The following is a 15,640-nucleotide window of genomic DNA, read 5'->3' as shown; positions in this document are numbered from 1 at the left end:
GACCTCATCTGCCATCAGTTCTGCTTTGAAAGGCAACCGATGACCGAACGTTTTGTAAGATAATGCATAACATCAATTCTAGCTGATTAACGGCCAAAGGAAGACATCCCAACATGTTCCATCACTGTGCGAATGTGTTTGTCAGCGCGCAAATCGAATGTAACAAAAATAAAAATAAAATAAAAAAAGGTTCCGCAGAGGGTTGGCAAACCTTTTTTGTATGACATGACATGGAGTCGTCAGAGTGCATGGCAGTGTTTTGGCGCCGCTCATTTCACCATGGACCTGCTTGCACTCATCGACCTTGCCACCAACTGGTGAGGAAAACGTTCCGTAAACCAAAACCTTTTCCCCCCACAGCGTCTGCTTCCTGTACTCCGACACCGTGCACGCGCCACCTGATGCGTGTGAATACCGAGCGCGTGTGTGCGCGCGCGCCTGCTTGCATATGTGAGCATGTATGTGTCTGTTCATATGTCAGCTGGTGGCTGAATGGGTCGTTAACCACTTTCACAGGTCAGCGAGAACCGATCGCTGATAAACAAAACGCTCTCTACCTTATATGCATGTTAAATGTATGCCGGTGTCGGCGTGTGGGTGTGTGAAGTATAGGGTGTTGTTGTTGATGAGAAACTTGAGCTGCCCTCGGTCAGGTGTTGTCAGCCCTACATCGTGTCGCATTTTTTTGTATATGCTCTTAGGTCAGTTCATTCTCTGGAAATGGACAATTTTACATGCCCAAAAGATGAAGCAGATACAAAAGTGATCGCTGTGATCAATGGATGCACGAGTAACAAGACAGGAGTGAAAAGGAATGAATGCACGAAGAGATGATGATGATTGATGATGATGATGATGATGATGATGATGATTTTCAACACAAATTCAGACCCTTCTGAAGCATGCTAAATCTATATCAGACGAAAGATACCCTCCACGTTTTTCTCCTCGACACAGGGAAGCCGCAGGGGAAAATCTTTTAACAGAAATTGTTTCCCTTCTTTAAAGGCAGGCGGACTAGTCATTAATCATTGTGCCTCGCCTCTAACCCCACCCTACACCCCCTGGGCATGCGCCACGATAATAAATGGAATATGATAGTTGGGGACAGTGTCATTTTGCTGGCAGTACAATGATGATGAAGGTTGCAGGGGTGGTGGTGGCCGGGGTGGGGCGAGCATTGACTGAGTTCAAAGCAGGAGGCAGATGTTGCATCACGATAGCGCAGAGGATAAACGCTTCAAGTAGACGCTGCAACAACAGTGCCCGCTGGTAGTGGTGGTGGCTGTGATGTACACAACAACAGCAGCAGCAGAAGGGTTGAATAACTGTAGCGATGCTTGTCACCGCACGCGCGCCAGCTGCAGTTACAAACAGTTGCACGCGCGCCAGCAGTAATACTATCACCTGCCGCTGCACCTGTTGTGTCGGTTATTACACTTTAAAACACATTTCCCCTTTTTTACAGTCAGTATGACTCACCTGTCGTTATTTGCGTCTGGTTTGTTTACAGTCTTTTCCTCAATCACTTTCATGCCTATGTGATTTTATGAATGCAAGCCAGGACGACCTCGATGTCTATCACACACACAGAGAGAAAAAGAGAGAGTTGGAATAAATGGAAGTGGCCGTGGCAATGGAGGGATATTTAGACACCTTGGAAGCAGCTGTAGACGGAGGTTTCCATGAAAGTAGCTATAGAAAGAGGTTTAGATACCTCGGAAGTATAACCAAGTGCAAAACGAGGGACTGGCTCTTTAGGTCGTTAAAGGTCATGACCTGTCCGTGGTATGTCAGTGAACTTTATTTATTCTCATGCTGATCGCAAAATCATGTTCCGGGTCACGTAAGACTAAATAAAGCCCGACAAGACTCCAACCACGGAGGTGTATAGGTAATATAAGTTCGTGCTCCAACCAATCGCAGAGCATTGTCACATCCCAACATCACACCTCCCTTTAAAGATCAAGTGGGATATGCAATCTTTTTTTCTCTCTAATGGCTTTGTGAAGCTCATTCCAAGACAGTACTTCCCCAAATATATGGGTGAATATAAGCCATTCTCGCGATACACATTTACAAACATCAAGGAAAGAGACCAAACTCTTATCCCTAAATAATTAGCGAATTGTCTCATCTCTCCCATTGGCTGTAGCCTTGACAAGGTAAGCATATCCTGTCACTATCCTGCTCTGAGTAGCCGACCTCATTCTGTGCATGGTAATTGGGGGAATATTCCTCTAGACTCCAGGTAGAATCCTGCACCAAGCTTTACCCAGTCATTAGAGGGGGAAAAACTGTTATCCCCTACAAGACCTTTTACCTAGCAAATAGCATTAAATCTTACTCGGAAATATGAACAAGAAAATTAAATGAGGCAACCAAAAGAATGTGCGAACACATGAAGGCAGCAGTCATTGTAACGAGATGTTAAAAGAAAAATTAATCATGTTTTCAATAGTGTGTGAACAGGACCAAGCGGTTCAGTAGGCTGGCTGGGGTTTGGACTGAGAGAAATTGTAGAAGTAGCTGTTAATTGTCATCGTGAAGGGTTGGAGATAGAAGGCCGCAACACCCGTCGGCGGTAGCAGGGAGGAGGTAGCAGTAGGGTCGGGGTGGATGGAGCGGAACAGCTGCGCAGAGTTCAACGAAGAAATGGAGGGACAATTATGAAAGCGAGGCAGACGGCGACAACAAAGAACGCCGACGGAAACAGCCACCAACGGAGGGTAGGGTGGTGGGGAAAGCAAAAGGAGAGGATAAAATAAATGGAAGCAGGCTGGAAAATGAAAACTGCCAGGATCCGGCAACAAGCAAGGAGTTGGGGAGGGGGGAATCAACAACAAGAACAACAACAAAAAAGCCTGCTGGTGGTAAACGATCCTCCCCTTCTCCTCCAACACGCAGGCAGTGGTGTTGTTGTGTGTAGAACGCTTGCGACAGCACAATGTGGTGGGCTGTCAGTCGTGAGCAGGACAATTAAGATGTCCGCCATATTGTCCATTATCGTCGTCTGCTCCTCGCCTGGAAGATCAAACGTACGTGACTCCGACGAGTGTGTGGGAGGGCAGTGCTTGTGCGCACGTCCGTTTGGGCCATTGTATGCCAATACCTATCGACCTTCTATGCACTATAGCTAGCCCCCAGGTGATAAGACTTTCCACTCTGTTATCCAATCATCACAAGAAGTGATTGTAAGTTGGTTCTGTTTGCTGATCTGTCTCATGCTTGCCTGTTTCAGTCTCGATCATTCGAAGTGAGAACAATCAATGTTGGGAGGGTATACATTAAGAACAATTAATCTTGGGAGGGTATACACTTAGGAACAATCAATGTTGGGAGGGTATACACGAAGAAGCAATTTAATCTTAGGAGGGTACACACGGAGAACAGTAATCAATGCTGCGATGGTATACACGTAGAACAATTAATCTTGGGAGGGTACACGCTGAGAACAATCAATGTTGAGGTGGGGAGGGTCAATATACCGAGAATTCTGAAAAAAGAACAAAAATGACCAATTAAGGAACAAAAAAAATGTTAAACGAAGCAAAAGAAAAAAAAAAAAGAAAAAAAGTCAGTTCTAGAACGTTTTGGCTCGAGAAACTCCTAACCCAAACAAACTCCACGTCATTAAAAAAATAAACATATCGCGGTTAATTTACAGCTGTGTGCAAATTGCAGGTTTTAAAAGCAGGAAGGTTTACAGAAATGTGTGGGAAGCCACATGCGTGGACTCCTCGACGTGAGCAAACAGTCTAAAAGGCGCCTCGCACTCCCAATCGATGCTCGTGACCTTTGGCATCTGGGAGCGCACGCTCTCGGTACAACAGACGCTGCAACCTCTCCGGTGGTGGGTGACGTCTCTGGTGGTGGTGTCGACTGTGTGTGGTAGGGTGGGGGAGTGTCGGGGGTGAGGGAGAGAGAGAGAGAGTCTCAATGAGTGCATGCTGAATGGTCAACTGATGAACCGGCATCGGCTAACTTCTTTCCTTTCTTATCGCCGTGCGACTAACCTAGAAATGAGATAAGCAAGACCTTTTATCGTCGTTTTCATCCAGAAAATCTGTGGTAAATGACAATGAAGCAGACATTCGCCGACGTGATCGTGAAGCAGAGCGAACAGTACTAGACGGTTTATTGTTTTTTTTAAGCTGGCGCCGAGTGATGGAGACAGGACTGAGACTGTCCCCAAGTCCAGCTGTGACAAGGAGGTGGGAGGACCGAACAAAGGACCGTTGGTGACTAAAGAGCCAGTAGCTGTCACTGTAAGCACGACCAGACCTGACGTCCTTGACTAATAGGAAGCGGCGTCAGATGACTCACATCTGATGACAAAAACATCGTCAAGTGATTTACCTCCTCGACAAACAGGAGACAATATCCAGCGATTCGCGTTCTCGGCAAATAGACTCCTCCTCGATAAGAAAGAAAAACATCCCTAACGGCCCATGTCCTTAACAGCTAGTAATCCCATTGTCTTAGACTTACTTGATACACTGCCACAACAGCCACGGACTCCATCCAGTATGAAGAACGTGTACACATTTATTTTTACATATGTACACACACACCTACAGACTTATTGAAACCATCTTTAATCCTCATTTTTCTCACATTAGGGATATAACATTTTTCAGACCACTTTCTCACAGAGAGGTATAGGGTTAAAAATAAACACCGCCGTACATCATTAAGTATAAAATAAAATTAAAGCTGTTCTGATGTACAAAGTATCTATTGTAATCTCCCAGAAAATTGAAGTATAGAAAATGACGGAAGCAATTTATAAATATAATATATATAATATTTATAATAATGTGACTTGTTTTGCTTAGGTGTGCTATGAATGCGTCCTAACCGAGGCTTACACTTTAAATACGACCTGGTGTGGGCGGGGAAGCAGGGTGGTGAAGGGCAATGGGAAATCCCCACTTGATATTCCCCTCCTCCGCGTCCAGATCGAACTCAGCCATCCACCCTCAACCCACGCGTGGCCAGTGATAGCTTACACGCAGACTGCGATGCCGGCCCATCCCAACACCAGGCAGGGGGATCAAAAAAAAAAAAAAAAAGTAAAATGACAAGTGAAGGGTGAGAGAGGAGGCAGGGCAGCGAGTAGAATGCACCTCGGCAAAGTTCGTCTCTCTTACCAACGTGGGAGCAGGGTGGCGTTGCTGTCAAAAAAACAACATTATTTCGATTTCTAAAGCAGATCATCGAATAGGATTTGTTTTTGTTTTTGAAAAGCTAAACATTTTTTGTTTTCTGGCAACCTACATGACATACATGTTGTGTTCAGTAATTAAGCCAAGGTAATGAATATATAGTGCAGGTATTACTCAAACTAAGATGGAAAATAATTTATAAAAATACTGGCTTGACATTAGCAGAGACAAAGGTGCGTGGATTTCAGTCCTAAGCCACCTCAAAAACAAATCATCTACTATACAGTGGTGTCAAATATAGCAAAGAAGTCATTTAAAAAATGTTCCTCCGTACCTTAAAAAAGGAAGAAACAAAGGTCAAAGAAGGAATAATAAAGAATCTAATAGGTGAAGGTTACACCTTGTAAACAAAGCATCGCTACAACACTGTAACAAACTTTAAAAGTCTAGCAGGGTGCAAACTTTTTTCATAATTACTGGGTAAAATTCGAGATACACGCCTACAAACATCGTCTTTCACAGAAAGAGATGAAAATCGCGCGCTTAATTAGCATATGGTGCTAGTTCTCCCATTGGCTGGCGCCTTGGAAACGTACAAATATCCAGGTACAACCCTGACCTCTGTGTTGTTGACCTTTTTCTTGTCATAGTCGTGTCTGTAGGTGTATATCTCAAAACATAACGAGGATATTAAGCCAGGGGAAGTAGTTCTTACACTTTACCCAGTCATTAAAAAACAATTTTAAGCCTCCACTTGACCTTTGAGCATCAGCGTAGTGCGTGAGGTCTTGGGAACGCCCTGCAAGATCTCGCCATGCACTCGACCATCTAACGACGCCTATTGGCGGTTTCTCATTCTTACGTCGTTGTGCACCCGTCAAGATCTCGTCTGCGCAGCTGTACACATGTACCCGTCGTTTTGTGTGACTCAAGTACGCTCCTTGGTGGACTAGCTGGCAACAGCAACACCCAACATCAAATTCCTAACAGACACTGAATTTAAGAGTTATTTACGCATATTTTTAAAATAAATTTAGAGAATGGGGTTAAAGTTAGAAGATTTATAATTAAAGTCGATCAAAGAGCGATCAACCATATGCACACAACGTGAACGGATGTTGTTGGTCCCTGTGCGCCGGCTCTGGCTGAATCACGTGACTCAAGTCAGCGGTCCATTAGACCTGTTGGTCATGATGTCGCGCGGTTTTAACCCTCGTCGTGCGAGCTTAAAGTACACCACCACTTGTTACGAAACCTTCACCACCTCTCCATCCACAAAGGTAGTGGTGGTTGAGGTGGGGTGGGGGATCATGACGAGGGTAGCGGTGGAGGGAGGGGGCAAAGCCAGAGGCGAGGCTGCCAGACGCACTAGGTAGCGAACCACACCCCTTGGGCTGCATGGCGTGCAACCGCGGCGACACTAATAGTTGAAGCGGGAAGCAGATGCAGCACGGCGAGCCCCGCCGCTTGCACAGTTTGTTTGCACAGCATTTTGATCAGCAGGCGTCTGTGAGTTGTAAGTCGGGGCCCAAGGGAAAGAACTCGACATTTCCGGTTCTATTTTTTACAAAGCTGATTTAACACCTTCTCTCTCTCTGCCCTTTACGACATGCTTCTCCAAGTAACGGTGGCAGCCAAGGAGTAGGATGTCGTGTGGGAAGGAGGGGGTGGTACTGTAGACGGGCCGTTAGACGCCGAACTGGCTGATGGGAAACAGTTTTTCAGCTTTGATTGCGAGGATGTAAGAGCAAATGATGCGAGGGTCACCCTCAAACCTTGCGCAAAAATTCTTTGAGCTTTGCCCCCTTTTTTGTGCCTGCGTGCCTTTGCTCTCCTGCGCGCGCGCACGTGCGTTTCTGTGTATGCAAACGAGCCCACGAGCTAATGGTGAGATCCGCAGGTGTTGATAAGATAGAGGGGGTGGTGGTAGTTGACTGAGTGGGGAAAAGGATTGGTTCAGGAATTCCATTCTTACAGACCAAATCCTTCTGTAATTTGGCGGGAGGTGAATTAGTAGGTGGATAAGGAATGACTGAGATACGAGGGAAGTGGATTAAAAACAACAAAACAACAACAGAGATACCAGCCTTTGACAAAGGGATGGGTAAGATCTTCCATGAGGAACACCAACTGAATACAACTATTCCAGGACTGCAATTTTCCTGAATAAATGTCTGCTTCGATTATATTTCTCACATCACAGATTCCTCACAGAAAAAGCATCTGCAGCTTCAGAATAACAGATCTTTCCTTTCTTGAATAAAAATGTTTGTAAATATGCTGGGGTAGATGAGCGATGTACTCTCGCAAAAGCATATTATGAATGAAAACCAATCAGTCAACACCGGGTGCAGTCCACCCGGCACAGCAGTGTTTTCGTAAAATTTCTAAAATTAGAGAACATTTTCAAAGCCATAAAATTCTTAATAGAAGAGCGCGTGCTGTTTTAAAATAGCAAACTTCCATGCCATTCATCAGCGAACACCACTTCAGCTCTGAACCAGTAATGTTTCCTGCTTTTAGATAACAATTAGATAACAACATTTATTGCGAAAAAGTAATAGAAACGTATAAAAGGTTTATTTCAGGAAGATATATATAGACACTCTAAAACTGAGCTTGTTAACAAGTTTGAACTGGTCTCTGATACATCAACCCTCGCACTTCCCCACCCGTCTATATTTTTTTATGTTCCCCTGTCTAATTAACTCCCTTCCCCACAACTCTTCGTGCCCCACTCGTTTTTTATCTACTTCTGAGATAGAACAAGCAAGAGGAAGGGAACAACTGAATGAACAAAGAAGGAGGAGCCCCTCTTCACCATTTTGTGTGTGTGTACCTCAGAAAACCCGAGCGAAGGGGGGAAAAAACTAAATGAATAGGAGAGGGAGTCCTCCATTTATGTGTGTGCTTCAGAAAGAGAGATTTAGTGGGGAGACTGGGCAGGAGAGGATGAACACTGAACTCCAAGCGAGAGAAAAAGAAAAAGACAGCCATGTGGAGGCTTTTTGTTGTCAGGCTGACGCACACTGGAAGTTATCCCGAAGTCGGTGACAAGCCTCCTCACCTGAAAACAACCTCCCTGTGTGATTTGCCGTCCCTTCTTTTTCCCAGCATTCTGTAGTTTGCCCGACATCTCGCGGTCGCCGGCGACTGAACTCTGCTCAGCTGAAAGACAGACGGGTTGTCTCCTCCAGTCAGCGGCATGCCGATTATAATTTTTTTAAAAGAAAAGAAATCTCTAATAACGACGATTTCTTTCTCGACTGATGGCGTCAGCACGCTCTACATACGGGTGTGGTGCTGAGATGAGCAGTTTTCTCCCCAGCAAACACTCTTTATTGTCGACGGTACGCGGCTCCCCCATTCCCCCTTTGCCCCCTTCTTCCTCTCCACGCTCTTCCCTTCCTCGCCACACACCATTGATTTTTTGGGTTGGCAAAGGAGAACATTCTGGTCTTTCTGTAATGTCACACGGGTTCAATCACGACCCAGCATGCACAGCGTGCCCAGACAGGGATGTAAGTCGATGTAATGTATATTACAAAAATTTCAAGGCGTTGATTATAAATGTGTAAATTCTTGTTTGTTGTTTTTTTTTTTCTTAGGGTGCAAACATAATTGTATTCGATCTGCTCCTGACCTTAATCGCTCGGATGTGAGACGGAGCAGAATGTCGCCACTTAAACGCCGAGCAGCATGGACACACACACACAAAGAGCATGTTGAATGGAGTAGTCTTTGTGGTGTTCCCCACTGTATGAAAGACAAATGAAAACAGGAACGTGTGTTTGTGTTTGTTTTGGTTTGTTGACTACCACACACTTCTTCTACCGATACCGCCAAACACCCACCTTCACATATTAATACTAATAAAATAAATAGTCTTGTTTGAACTGTGCTTAATGTTATAATGACAAATATGTTGATATGTTCATTAAAGTAGTGCGATTCATGTTTTATACTTCGTCCATAAATGTTGACATAGTTGGACTGCCCGCCTGCCTCCTGAGGCTGTAGTCATTAAGTGACAGTCAGTCGTTGTTGTTCTGGTCTTGTATCATTCAGACTTTGCGGGTGTTGCTTTACTCTTGGGTCCCTACTTTATAAAGATTCCCTGGAGGGTGGAGTTGGGGGAATGGGGTAAAGTAACACAAAACAATATCGGCGTGGCACTACGAAGACAAAATATGTATCCTTGATGTCCCTGTTTTACCCCCTGGGCAACGACTTACTTTCCCTTCATGAATACGGCGCCAGCTAATTGTGTGTCCACCTCCATGCCTATTTTTCATTCTGCCTATAGGTTTGTATGTCTAATGTCATAGTATGATTTAGCTAAAGCCAGCTTCACACTATTAGTCTTTGGCACGTGACACCTGCCAGTCACTAGTCGGACCCATGGTTAGGGTTAGAGTTGGAGGTAGCACAGGAGGGCGGACGTAGTGCGGGAGAGTGGACATTACGAAGAACAATTTCCATCGATAATCAAGATCCGAACAGGTTTTCTTCGAAAATAAATCAATTTTCGTTGCAGACCATTTGGGGTTACAAACTTCGTCCATATAATTAATCACACTGTGTAACGGCACCCTAAAGTATTTCTCCACGCATGTGCAGAGAACAGACTTTTATTTCAAAACAAATGAGAAACAATTACAGTTGAAAGAAAATACGTTTATTTAGAACTGAGACCCGACCTTCGTGTGGGCAGATCGTCCATATATGCCTGTGCAGACGAAAATGGTCGTGCTGGGTCTCGCATACCAGCGCTGGGTTACTGGGTCACGTGACCAACGTCAGCACGTCCACTGGAAATGTACTCGAGTGCATCTTCCCGAGTCACTGGTCGAGCATTTCCTCTACGTCAGTCTGGGTGTGAGGAAGACAAACAGAGAACAAACGCACGAGTCTGAACACCTGGAGTGAAGGACTGCTTCACTGACCTCCATGTCAGAGGTCACTGGGTCGCTATGTGACCACGTGACCAGAAATCTATTTCCTGTGGCAAACAAATCTCACAAATAACACAGAGGTACTGTTATTACTGTTACTTCAAGTTGTATCATTGCCTAAATAAAAAATCTTGCTCACTACGCACACAATCATGTCATTAAGTGATAACTGTTATTTAAAAAATAAACTATGAAAAGTGTACAGATTTAGTGTTCAATGCAGGTAAACATTAACTGATACAGTTGGCAGAAATGGTGGTAAAAATTGTTCACAAATTTGTTGTTAGTGCACTCGTTAATTAATTGATATATTTGTTTAAATGAATACAAAAAACAAACTCAAAAACGTCTTTCTAACGAATACTTGCTGTCGTTCCATCCATAGAGACGGGTCCAAATATTTAACTGTATGATGACATGTTAATCAACGGCTGCCAATTTAAAGGTTCAATGTACGAGGAGCAAAGCTTTTATCTGTCGATCTGTTAGAAATACTTCGAGCATAATTTTGAATTTTGATCAAATTATTGCCGTCGAAACTTTTGACTCAAAATATATTCCGCCTTGTAAATGTATGTATATTTATGGTCTTAATGAGCACCGGGAAAATGTTCCTTTTATAAAACAAGTAATATTCGTTTTTAGTGTTAACAGATAGAGTTGTTCTTGCTTTTGTTCTAGCAGGTTTGGGGTAGAATTGTACCGGAAGTAGCTATAGTTGACGTTGCAATCAATTGTAGGCGGCTTTGCCAAGCAATCGCCTGCCGACAGAGCTCTCTCAAATTACCTATTTGTCTGTTAGCGGCTTATGTTTGCTTTATTTGTCTGGTTGTTTTTTTTTTTTTTTTCACGTCCTCCTCCTCCTCCTGGATCCGATCTCCCATCGACAGAGAAATGAGGGCAGAAAACATCACGTAGTGCATTTCCGGTTTGACGTCTTTTGACGTCGTCGGACGTCACAAGGCGGTTATAAAAACAATCAATCATTTGGGGAGGCAATAACTGACAACTGCAAGTTGCAGTGAGGAGCGTTAATTAAAAGCCTAGATTACAGTAACACTAATGTTACATGCACTTTATGTCAGCCAATACTCAGCTACTGATTGTTATGATTCTAATAAAATTTAAAAGCTAAAATATTCTCGCTTATGTTGTTTTTTATTCGCCCTCCAGCTGTCACTCAATAACGGATCTGATATCTCATGCTCGACGTCCCCCGGTCACTGGGACGTTGGCAGCCATGTCACTCTCAAAACGGATATTTATCGTTACATCGCGCTGGTTCAAGTTACATACAGAAAATAAGCTACTGTCATTGAGGTCTGGCTAATATGTGTGACACTCAAATCAACAGCTGACATCAGTGTGTGTTGTGACATTTACTCTGCACACGTCTGCCTCGCAACCAGTATTTGCTCTCCATGAGCTCACTCTGCTCGTACCATGTACATGAGAGCTTTCCGCCAGACTGTAAATATACCCTCCTCTCAATACTCTCAGTCTAAAATAACAGCAATAACAAACCCACTTCTCATCCCCCCAATAAAAAAAAAATCATTATTAAAAGTGATCTTGTGAATACATGTACACAGGTGTACACCAGAAAAATAATTGGATTTGGTGGGATTGACACTGAGTGATCGATCTAGCTGCTCGTCACTGGCTTCAATAAGCATGTCGACATTATCAGCATGTCCAGCTGTCAACCGTCCAGCACAGCTGTCAACAGCTGGAGTACCGGGGAGGCGAGGGGAGGGGGACTAGCTCTGTCTCTGTGCCACTCATCTTCGCAGTGCCACTCGGCGCGCTCGGGGTCAGAGGGTAATCGTGATCACGTTTGCGCGGACGGAAACAGGTTCTCTGCGACAGTTTCTCCAAATGTCACACACGCAAGCCCCTCATTCATATGACACCAGCAAACTTTAACCATCTCGCTGGTGACCTATTCCTCCACACCACACATTTGGTCTGAAACATCGATGACCTTATAAAACATTTTAAACTGAGTTTATATGTAAATGATTTGTCCCTAGGTTAAACCTTTCACTTGTTTTAAAAAAAAAATATGCTTCTTTGTCCAGAGCCTATTATTATTGTTTTTACTGCTGCTGTTAATGAAAAAGTTCACATTAAGACTGATACTGAAAAGGATTAAGCTTAATTAAAGGATTTAAAATGCTGTTTTACGTCTATAAAAGATTAGTAGATAACTTCCTGTGGATATAAATTCCTTGCCAAAAAAAAACCATATTGATATGGATCTCGCATTGTCATATTATTGAAGAGGTTAATGAAATGCCGATAGAAACTTCCTGCTATCTCTAAATTTTAGAATTTTTTTTCTTCTCTGATTTGTTTCTAAAAAAAAAGCATGGGTCTAAATTAGCTCAGACTTGCTGTCCGTGTGGCCGATCATGTCAAAGTTGAGGATGGGGGAAATTTTCGTCTGATTCCTGTCTTACAGCCATAATTATAGCATCTGTTCTATTTTTTCTCTTATCATCTGTCCATTTAATGACCGCCGAATTCTACATGTCCATCCATCTTATGCCAAAAAAAAAAAAAAAAAAATTCCAGTCGTTCAGAAGCTTGGGTGTAGGAGTCGGGGATCACCTCGAGCCTAACTAATGGCGCTGTTGTAGGAGGGACAAGACAGAGTGTGTCTCCTTCTAGAATTACTAATTTCCATTTGGCCCGGCGTTCACTGGGCAGGCGTTTGACATAAATAAGGTTAAATGATGCGCACGTGTCCCTGTACGTCACGTGGGCTGTCAGTGTCAGCCGCAGGCTACGAGGCTCTGCTTTTCGTTCACGTCACATTCATTCATGTTAATCAGTGACCCCAAGTAAAAAAAAGGCGGAGACCGTTAGTGAGAGGTGTACAAAGAGCGTGCGCCTCCACTCGGCCGTTGGTGTCACCGAGGGCTGCACTCACGTTTCGCATTACCATTCCTCATACGACATTCGACCACTCCTTTGCTCGACTGCAAACAGTGTAAATTTGTTTACTTCAGGACTTCGTCCATTTATTTACATTTTTCAAGAGTAAAAAAGCACACACGCAAGCATGCACGAACACACACATTTTTTGAGTGCAAGCCAAGGGCTTGATCATATCGAATACTGTAGTTCTGGAAATCAACCAATCTTCTGAGGTTGGTTTTTTTTTTTTTAATGTGTTTGCGTATTCCGTTATTATGTTTATGTTGTCCCGGGTTCGAATCTCGTCTTAGGGAAGCTGTTTCTCTGCTTGTTGCGACTGATTTGCCGTGATGCAGGCATTGTTGCTGTCTCGGTCAATTAACCATCCCCTTCATTATTTCCAGATGTCGGTCAGTTTGCTTCGTCTCCTTTGTTCCTAAGCAACGGTGCTTAACGATGGGGTCTATACTGCAAATACCAGCATGGAATTTTTGATCAGACATACAAATGTTCCTCGCCAGATATCCTTTCTTTCGCACAAAGTCACACTCGAAACATTCTGAATTGCTTTTGTATCTCTCTGTGCCGGGATTTTTCTTTGTGCATGATGCTGCTCATACTGCAGAGAATTTCACGAAATTGTCTGCAAACACTACTCTCATGAGAGTAATTTCATCATGGATCATACATAAACTGGACCCCTGGCAGTCTGCCGAGACCAACCCTCTCGCGGTCAGGTCTCGGCGAGCCCTTTGAAAGCCGACATCCGGAACCACAACAAATCGCGAATGGACCACACTAAAATTGTTAGCGTCAACAGTATACTTATTATTGTGTTTTTATAGTTACTTTATTGTTTATCTCTTTTATGATAAGTGCTCGAACTCCTTTCAAATAAATTTAAACGACATTAAACTATAAAGTTGGAGATGTTTTTTACCTCCTCCAACACGAGAGGTCACATCGTTTATTCTTCTCTTTGTGTTGATGGTGAAATAGAAAACTCGTTCGCAAGAGCCTCGCTTGAATAGTTAACATTTTTGTGAAACTTCATCTGCCAGCAGTCCATTCTATATAAGGTTCGTGTTGCGATGCCTCTCAGGAATGAAAGCCACCTTCTATGGAATGACGATCAAAGTTTAAAAAAAAAAAAACAACCCGGATGCAACATCCCTTGACCTTCTAATGCGAGGTTATTTTAGAACTAAATTTGTCATCTTAAATTCCCTCCTGTCCCAGAATAGAAGTTATTTCCTTTTACTTTGAGAAAGAATTCCACCTCAATGAGTTGTGATGTACTTTTTTTCCCCCCTGCGAAAGCGAAACCCATAAAATCACGGAATAATCTTATTTTCTCGACTCAGATCGACTATAACTTTCTTCAAAACTCACTCAGTAGAAATGCATGTTTCTTTGCTGCAGAGGACGTCTGGAGTGACTGACAGGTTGTCTCACATTGAGTGAAGGGAACAAAGTCGAACAACGACAGCTCAGAAGTTTGAGCGATGGCAAAGAAACCGACTCTTCAAATTACACAAGGACCAGCCTTGTAAACCGAGTCTTCAAAATGTCGTCTGATGGTGATGCAAACAGCACACGTAGCGCTAAAATAAATAAATAACAACTATTTTCTTCTACATTTTTACTAATCTGTGCTCCTTCGACTGCTGCTGACGTAGAATAATGAATTGTGTTTGTTTACTCTGGACTGATTCTTTCCCGACAGTCTTGTTTACAATTTGTATCATCAGCGATTATCATACACAACTACTGCACACACACACAGACTGATCCTCTCTTACAATACCGTTTTCATGAGATCACTCGTCTACCCGCATTCTCGGCCCCTTCACCCTCAGAAATCGTAACAACCTTCGCTTTGCCCTCTGCTCTTCGCCGGAAGATTACACACAGACTTTGTTTACACCTGGGTCGCGATGGGCCTTTTTACCTGTTGACAACCTGATTCGTGGGATGAGCCCACAGCTTGCGTGGGTGAAGTCGAAACAAGTCCGCGCTCTCTGCTGCGCATGGCTTGTGCTGCTGATCACCGTGACCTTTGACACTGTGACCGGCACGTGCTCCAGCCACCGCAGTTACACGCGGGGATATGCATCATCCCCCCCTGTCGGGAGACTTTCGCCGGCTACTGTCAGGCCGCCGCTGGGGACCAAGAGGAGGATGCTGACCTTTGTTGCTTTATCCAGTCGTTGTGTGAACGCTGGTGTGTGTGAAAACATCACGCGCTCATGAATGAATGTGTCTGACTTGTGATTGTAGAGAGGTCGGCGAGCATCAGTGTAGCGGATCAGATTGTGTAATGGTGTTCCTGGTTGTTGATGTGATGTGTAAGGATGTTGCTGATTGTTGATGTGTATAATGGTGTTATGGGTTTTTATATAACAGTGGGAGCTACTCTGTAACCGTCCTGTGGGACTGTTGATTGTATTGGATGTTTCTGCTCATACTGCAGTGTCTGGTCGATTTGTGAGCCAAACGATCGCGGGGAGTGGGGGATACTTTGTGTGGGATCAGCTGTCAAACCTCGTAGTAACAGGAATTATTTATTGTGTCCTCCAGAGAACAAACACTGGT

Source organism: Pomacea canaliculata, linkage group LG13, assembly GCF_003073045.1.
Source record: "Pomacea canaliculata isolate SZHN2017 linkage group LG13, ASM307304v1, whole genome shotgun sequence".
Lineage (NCBI taxonomy): Eukaryota > Metazoa > Mollusca > Gastropoda > Architaenioglossa > Ampullariidae > Pomacea > Pomacea canaliculata.
This window is presented reverse-complemented; position numbering follows the sequence as displayed.